Source organism: Lupinus angustifolius, chromosome LG04 (assembly GCF_001865875.1).
Source record: "Lupinus angustifolius cultivar Tanjil chromosome LG04, LupAngTanjil_v1.0, whole genome shotgun sequence".
In the NCBI taxonomy this organism is placed as follows: Eukaryota; Viridiplantae; Streptophyta; class Magnoliopsida; order Fabales; family Fabaceae; genus Lupinus; species Lupinus angustifolius.
In genome coordinates this window covers 12,915,756-12,924,255 of record NC_032012.1, presented here as the reverse complement: position 1 = coordinate 12,924,255, position 8,500 = coordinate 12,915,756, and the positions used below count along the sequence as shown (strand labels likewise).

The 8,500-nt window shown below is 41.9% G+C and overlaps 1 pseudogene; it reads left to right on the top strand.

Annotated features, from left to right (window-relative positions):
• On the top strand, positions 379 to 5,237 carry LOC109344638 (annotated as a pseudogene).

The following is an 8,500-nucleotide window of genomic DNA, read 5'->3' as shown; positions in this document are numbered from 1 at the left end:
AGACAGCAATTCTTTGCTAACACTCAGACCAATCCGAAAGAGCACTGCAAATCTATCACTACCAGAAGTGGTAAGGTTATTGGTAAAGGCATTGGAGAGAATTTAGTTGTTGAGCAAGAGGTGTTGCGTGGAACTGAAGTTGGAACATCAGAAAAGGTAATCAGAGATATACACAAGGGTAAGGAGGTAGAACATGAGGAAGGTGATACTACTAATACTGTTACAAGGGAGAATAATGATGAGAGGAAGACTGAATTACCTCAGTTGAAGGATCTCCCTTATCCAAAACGTCCTTCCAAGAAAGATAAAGAGCGTTAGTATGCTAGATTCTTAGATTTATTCAAGAATCTCCAGATCAACATTCCTTTTATGGAGGCAATGGAAAAAATGCATGTTTATGCCAAGTTCATGAAGGATTTGTTGACAAAGAAAAGAAAAATGTCAGAAGAGAATGTGACCTTAGAAGCTGGGTGTAGTGCAATTATTCAGAAGTCTTTACCTGATAAGACTAAGGATCCTGGCAGCTTCACTATTCCGATCACCATTGGAGAGTTATCTGTGGGAAAGGCACTCATTGATCTGGGTGCCAGCATTAATTTGATGCCCCTTTCGATGCTGAAAAGAATTAGGGATTTAGAGATCAAACCTACCAGAATGACCTTGCAACTTGCGGATCGATCTGTGAAATACCCATATGGAGTTGCAGAGGATGTATTGGTGAAGGTGGATGGGTTAGTCTTTCCCGTGGATTTTGTCATTATGGATATTGAAGAGGACAAGGAAGTTCCTCTAATTCTGGGTAGACCCTTTATGAAAACTGCAAGGGTCATAATTGATGTTGGTGATGGTAAACTGAAGGTTAGAGTGGAGGACCAAGAGGTCAACTTTAATGTGTTTGAAGTTATGCAGCATCCAAGGGACAAGCAACATTGCTTTCGTGTGGATGTCATTGAGGACTTATTCTTGCTTGATGACATTCATATGAAGAGCACTAATCCCTTGGAAAAGGTTTTGATGGGAGAGCTGGATGGAAGCAGCCCAAGTGAGGATAAACTAATAAAATCATATTTGGCAGAGCTAGAAGCATCCCGCAAGGTTATATCCGATCAGAATCATGTAGAGAAGTTGGGTAAAGACCATAGTCCTGAGGTTCCGAAGGTGGAGTTGAAACAACTTCCTGTGCACTTGAAGTATGTGTTTTTGGAAGAAGGAGGTCAGAAACCGGTGATTATTAGCAGCACCTTGTCATCTGTCGAGGAACAACAAGTCATTGAGGTGCTGAAGAAAAATGTTGATGTGATAGGGTGGACACTGGCTGATTTACATGGAATCAGTCCATCCTATTGCATGCATAAGATTCACGTGGAAGATGATTTCAAGCCGGTAGCACAACCTCAGAGACGTCTTAACCCAACCATGAAGGAAGTGGTAAAAAAGGAAGTAATCAAACTATTGGATGCTGGGATGATTTATCCCATATCTGATAGCAAGTGGGTGAGTCCGGTTCAGGTAGTCCCAAAAAAGAGGGTATGACTGTCATTAGGAATGAAAAGGATGAACTAATTCCTACCAGAACAGTCACTGGATGGCGTATGTGCATCGACTATCGGAAACCGAACTAAGCCACTCGAAAAGATCACTTCCCTCTGCCATTTATGGATCAGATGATAGGGCGACTAGCTGGACAAGCATTTTACTGCTTCTTGGATGGTTACTCGGGCTACAATCAAATCACTATAGACCCCCAAGACCAAAAAAAGACAGCTTTCACATGTCCTTTTGGTATCTTCGCATACAAGAAGATGCCATTTGGACTATGCAATGCACCGGCAACATTTCAAAGGTGCATGTTAGCTATCTTTTCTGACTTGGTAGAGCAGTAGTTCATGGATGACTTCTCGGTATTCGGGTCGTCATTTGAGACTTGTTTAGAAAACCTGGACATCATTCTGCAACGATGTGTGGAGACAAACTTAGTGCTGAATTGGGAGAAGTGTCACTTCATGGTGACTGAGGGAGTAGTTATGGGACACAAAATTTCTTCCCGAGGCATCGAAGTTGATAAGGCAAAGATTGAGGTCATCAAGGACCTCCCACCACCACTCAATGTCAAGGGAATTCGGATTTTCCTTGGACATGCAGTTTTTATAGAAGGTTCATCAAAGATTTTTCTAAAATTGCAAACCCACTCAGTAATCTTCTTAACAAAGATATTGCTTTTCATTTTGATGCTGAGTGTGCGAATGCTTTTGAAACCTTAAAACTAAAACTGATTTCTGCTCCTGTTATAGTAGCACCCGACTGGCATCTTGATTTTGAACTCATGTGCGATGCTAGCGATTACGCAGTCGGGGCGGTACTAGGACAGCGAAAATCTAAAGTTTTCCATGCCATACATTATGCTAGTAAGGTGATGGATGAGGCACAGATCAATTATGCCACTACTGAAAAGGAATTACTAGCCATAGTGTATGGTTTGGAAAAATTTAGATCATACCTGATTGGGTCGAAAGTGATCATTTTTACTGACCATGTTGCTATTAAATATTTTCTAACCAAATCGGATTCCAAGCCGAGATTGTTGCGCTGGGTGTTACTGTTGCAGGAGTTCGATTTGGTGATCAAGGACAAAAAGGGCAGTGAAAATTGTGTCATGGATCACCTCTCACGGTTGGTAAATCAAGAGGTCACAGTGAGAGAATCAGAGGTGGTGGAGGAGTTTCCGGATGAAAAGCTTCTCTCGATTCAAGAAAGGCCAAGGTTTTCTGACATGGCTAACTTTAAAGCTGTTGGAGTCATTCCCGAAGAGTTGACCTGGCATCAAAAGAAGAAATTCCTAAGAGATTCCCGTCAGTTTGTTTGGGATGACCCTCATCCTTTTAAGATGGGGTCAGACGGATTATTGAGAAGATGTGTATCTGCAAAAGAGTCTAAGAGTATCATATGGCATTGTCACAATTCGCCATACGGAGGGCACTTCAACGGCGAGAGGACAGCTGTTAAAGTCCTCCAATCTGGTTTCTGTTAGCCTGTTGTTTTTAAGGATGCACATCAATATGCCCAACAATGTGACAAATGTCAACGAACGGGCGGAATCTCCAAGAGGAATGAAATGTCATTAACTAATATTCAGGAAATTGAGGTGTTTGACTACTGGGGAATCGATTTCATGGGACCATTTCCACCGTCATGCTCACATGCCTATATTTTGGTGGCGGTGGATTATGTGTCTAAATGGGTAGAAGCGGTAGCTGCACAGAAGGATGATGCCAAAACCATTGTGAAGTTCCTGAAAAGAAATATATTCAGTCGGTTTGGCACACCGCGGGTGCTGATCAGTGATGGAGGCTCACACTTCTGCAATTCACAATTGGAGAAGGTCCTTCAACACTATGGAGTCCGACACAAAGTGGCATCCCCTTATCATCCGTAGACAAATGGTCAAGCGGAAGTATCTAACCGAGAGATCAAGAAAATACTGGAGAAAACTGTGTCCACCACAAGAAAAGATTGGTCTCTTCGATTAGATGATGCACTGTGGGCATATAGAACATCTTTCAAAGCCCCCACTGGACTGTCCCCATTTCAGCTAGTTTATGGGAAAGCATGCCATCTACCAGTGGAACTCGAAAAAAAGGATATTGGGCACTCAAATTTTTCAATCTGGACCCAAAAGCAGCAAGTGATCATAGAAAATGCAACTGCAACAATTGGAGGAAATGAGACTCGCTGCATATGAGTCCTCCAAGCTGTACAAGGAGAAGGTCAAAGTGTATCATGACTGAAAGATCCGCAAAAAGGATTTCTGAGTGGGTCAAAGTGTGCTTCTGTTCAACTCCCGGATGAAACTGTTTCCGAGAAAGCTAAAATCCAAATGGTCAGGACCCTTCCTAATCAAAGAAGTGAAATCGCATGGAGCGATCGAGCTACAAGATCCAGATTCTCAGCGAAGTTGGACAGTAAATGGGCAAAGACTGAAACTGTATCTGGGTGGTGACGTTGAGCGGCTCACCACAATCATCGACTTGGAGAATGCATAGAAAAACAGGCGTCGAGCTAATGACGTTAAACAAGCGCTAGCTGGAAGGCAATCCAGTTTATTTCATTGTTGCGTTTCTGTTGTTTTTTTAAATAAATAAAAAAGAGTCAGAAAACAGGTCTCCTTGCTCAGGCGAGGTGGATCTTGCCCAGGCGACAAATACCAAATTTAAAGACTTGGTTCCCTCGCTTAAGCGAGCCAGTCTCGCCCAGGCGACAGAAATGTGGTAGCTACTGTTTCTCCCTCGCCCAGGCGACAATTACTCGCCCAGGCGAGGATAACAGGTGGGAAAATCTGAATTTTTCGCTTAGGCGAGAACCCAAGAGTCAGCTTTGAATTTGCTCTTCTAGGCGAGAGGGACACGAGTTTGTTCTTTAAAACAAACAGAGAGGGGGTTAGGGTTCATTCCCTCACACCCCCATTATTCAAAAACGAAGGAGCAAATCTCGTTTCCTCTCCAAAAAGCTTGCATATCACCATCATCATCATCTTAAAACACAAATTCACTACTAGCATCATGAGTGGACAACTGAAAGTGCATTTTTCTCACTTTTTGATTCCACATTCCTCTCAGTTATGCATTCTGGTTAATCTTCTCTATTCTAGGCACATTTAGGATAGTTTAGAGGCTCATGATGCTACATTGCTGTTGTTTTGCATTGCATTGGTGTAGTGAAAACTTAAATGTCATTACAAATGTCGTGGATTTCTAAGTAGGAAACCCTGGATACTTCGGAACTTCCATTCCGAAGTGCTTCCATGTGTGTTGATGTGTTCACACTAAAATGATGACATAGTGTATTGGATAGTGCATACATGCTGTGGTTGCGGATTACTGATTATATACATGCTTTTGATGTATTGCAGGAGAAAGAAAACAGTTGCCAACAAGCCCCCTCCCCCAAAGAAACCAAGAGGTGCATCGGGCTCACAACCTTCAATTGAGTTCGATCGCACTAAATTCAGGAAGAAAGGAAAACATGAACGATATAACTTGCTCCTCAATTGGGTTTTCGTTCCTGAAAGACAAGTACAAATGGAAACAAATGAATATCCTGCTTTCATGACACCCCTGAATGTGCTGAAGTGGGGTGCAATAGCAAGCCCACATGACAAGTTCGACCTGAGGTGGTGCGAGAATTCTATGTTAATGCCTACCCATTGGATGGGGAGGAGTTTGCTAACAAATCTTGGGTGAGGGGAAGACCATCCTCTTTGATCGGGACACAATCAACGACTTGCTGAATAACCCGTTTGAGGCTCGGGAGGGGTTTATGTGTGACTTCTACAAAGCCCTCGCTGACCAGGAGTTCACTCCTGGCAACACTGCTGCTTTATTATGTGTGCCCGGGCGATCATATAGCTGCAATAATGATGGACAACCTCTCCGTATCTACAGAAAGCATGTCACCCAGCTAGCTAAGGCTTGGATGATTTTTGTACTGCACAATGTTCAACCTAACAGCCACGTTTCCTCTCTGCCCTAGGTTGTGTGTTATCTGGTTTTTGCTATCTTGCGGGGCATGACGATTGATGTGGCTGAGGTCATAGCGCAAGATATGTTCCGCATCGTGGTCCGTGCGGGCAAGAAATGCACTTTGGGTTATCCATCCTTGATTACTGAACTCTGCGCCCAGCAAGGGGTTCAGGTGAATCGAATTGAAAAAATTAAACCCCCAATCACCATGCACTACATTGCTCAAAACTGCACGGCGGCTTCTGGTCTCCAGCAGGGTCAAGGTTCCAATCCACAACCACCACCTCCTCCACCTGCACCCATCCGCCCACAGTCACCAGTTATGCCATCTTCGGCACCACCTCCAGAAGTCTCAATTCAGGAGCACCTTCATCGTTTAAGCTTGCAGAATAAGCATCTAAGCCTGTAAAATGAGCATCTCGCACTTCAAAACGAGATGTTGAGACAAGGACAAGTATTTCAGCAACAAGGATTGTTTTCTGCATTTCAGTTCTTGAGTCCGGGGAACCAATTATGGGGTTCCACGGACACTTTCACTCAACAATTTCCTTGGCCTGGGGTCATGCCTAACTTTTCGGAGGGGGCAGGAGCTTCGGGATATGCTGGAGCCGATGCTGAGAATGATGGCGAGGCGGAAGATAATGACAGAAATGGAGATGGAGATAACAATGATGAGGATGATTTTATGGCCTCATGAGCGTCAAGTTGGCCGAAAAAAGAAGAAAAAAACAAATCAAAGACCTGGTTCTTTTGTACTTTTAGTTGTTTATGTTTAGGTTATGTGTAGGATGCATGTTTAGGTTGTATGTTTAGGATGTAGGTAGTAGTATGCGTATTTTGTGTTTGTGTACCATGTGTTGTGTATGTGTGTTTCAAGCTGGGTAACAAGTATAGTGAATGAAAACAATATATGTTTTAGATTATCCAAGTATGCGTGCTAGAAACATGTTAAGAAAAGTTGTGACTCTGTGATTGTGATTGATTAGAGTTCTGAATTTAATTGTTTCGGGATGTGAATGTTGATTCAGACAAGACCGAATAGGTTGAATAATGAGCAGTTAGTCAAAGGAATATGACCTTAAACTTGGTGAGAGAATATATCTACACACAGATGAGTGACTTTGCTGGAATTGTAATAATTAGCTTTGCCTGATTTTTGGTTGTCATTAAGTAGGGAATATCATGGAGATGACTAAGGCCTAGTTTAGGATAGTCAAGCTACAGCCAGAAAGACAACCCGTATTAATCATGAACCCATTTTTGTAGCCCCTTGAGCTGAAATGAAAATTTTGTTTGAGAATCATGCACCTAAATCCTAATGACATACATCAATTTCCATACCTTTGGAGATAGATCATTAGTGCATATGGTTTTTAAGTGTACTGTTGGGTATACAATAGGATGTACATCTGCGTTGGAATGTGACTCCTTCTTCAATCATATGAACATGAGGCAACAAAACGTTAATCTTGCCAAAAACAAAAAGTGAAAACTCAAAATATAAGAGTCAATTGAAGAAGGAGAATCACAATGGTTAGTAGTAAAAGTGTGGGGTGGTACAGAAATCTGGAAAATGAAATTAAAAGTGAACAATAGAAGGAAGTATTTGTATGCACTAACGATTTGCCTTCCTCTTTGTATCCAAGAAAAACCAAGTTCTTTGTAGCCCGGCCTCATTACAACCCTATGTTAAGTCCTTAAGATCCATGGTTGAACCTGTGTACATGGCTTGACTGAAATGAAAGGCAAAGTCAAATTAAAAGGATCCAACAAAGAATTGAGCGAAACACTCAACCTGTGAGCATGAGAGGATTCCTTTGATCTAACTGAGTAGTTATTCTTTCTATTTAGTTTGGAATTGATTTGCATGAATATTCTGTCTCAGTAGACTTGGTTCACTATGATTGATCATTAACAGGTATTTATAAATAGTGAATGAATGATTCTAGCATGCTACACTTGGATAAGTGATGAAAACCAGATACCTTGAACTGAGTTACACTTGTTACTTTGCTTGAGGACAAGCAAGATTCTAGGTTGGGGGGAGTTTGTTAAGTGCCAAAAATTAGTAAATTTGTACATGATTTGTGGGGCACTTAGTATGCATTTATGTTATAATTGTGTACAATTCCTGATAACTTAGTTAATCTTGCTCTATTTAGGAATTTATTGTGTTTTTGTTGTTTCAAGTTAATAAATAAAGAAAAGAGGAGAAAAAGAAGAAGGTTGAAGATTCTGAACACTGCAAGCCTCGCCTAAGCGAGGAAATGGTCGCCCAAGCGAGGAAATGGTCTCCCAAGCGGCAAAAAGGAGAAAAAGCACCAAAATACCTGATACCCCTCGCTCAAGCGAAGTATCCTCGCCTAAGCGAGGGATACTCGCCCAAGCGAGGAACTGGGCGACAAATCACGATTGCTTCTGTTTGATCCTCGCTCAAGCGAAGGATCCTAGCCCAAGCGAGGGATCCTCGCCCAAGCGAGGGACACCTCGCCTGGGCGAGGTGCTCAGGCTTGGGAGTCTCTTGGATCCTCGCCCAAGCAAGAATCTCTAGCTTGGGCGAGAGCATGGAAGTTGGAATTAGAAGTAGCGGTTTCAGAATTCAGAGGGGGGCATTCATTCATTCTGAAGAAAATCTTGGCACGAAATATAGAGAGAATTATATAGAAATCGTGGAAACGATTCTATTACACACTTCTTTGTATTAGTTCATGATTTGAGTGTTGTAATAGCGAGGATGATTCTTCGTAGTTAGGAATCGAAATGTAATCTTCTTAACTTCTGTACTCCTGGATTCAATTCTATATTAATGTTATTTGACTTTATTTGGAAAGTTTGTCCCTTATTTATTGCTTGATTTCAATTAGCTACTGAATTCATGATTTAAGGTCCAAGAAGTTAAACTTGATACTGGATCTGGATTGTCTTTCTTTCTACATAATTGATCTAGGGATGGACAATGATGTAGGAATTGCTTTTACATTTGA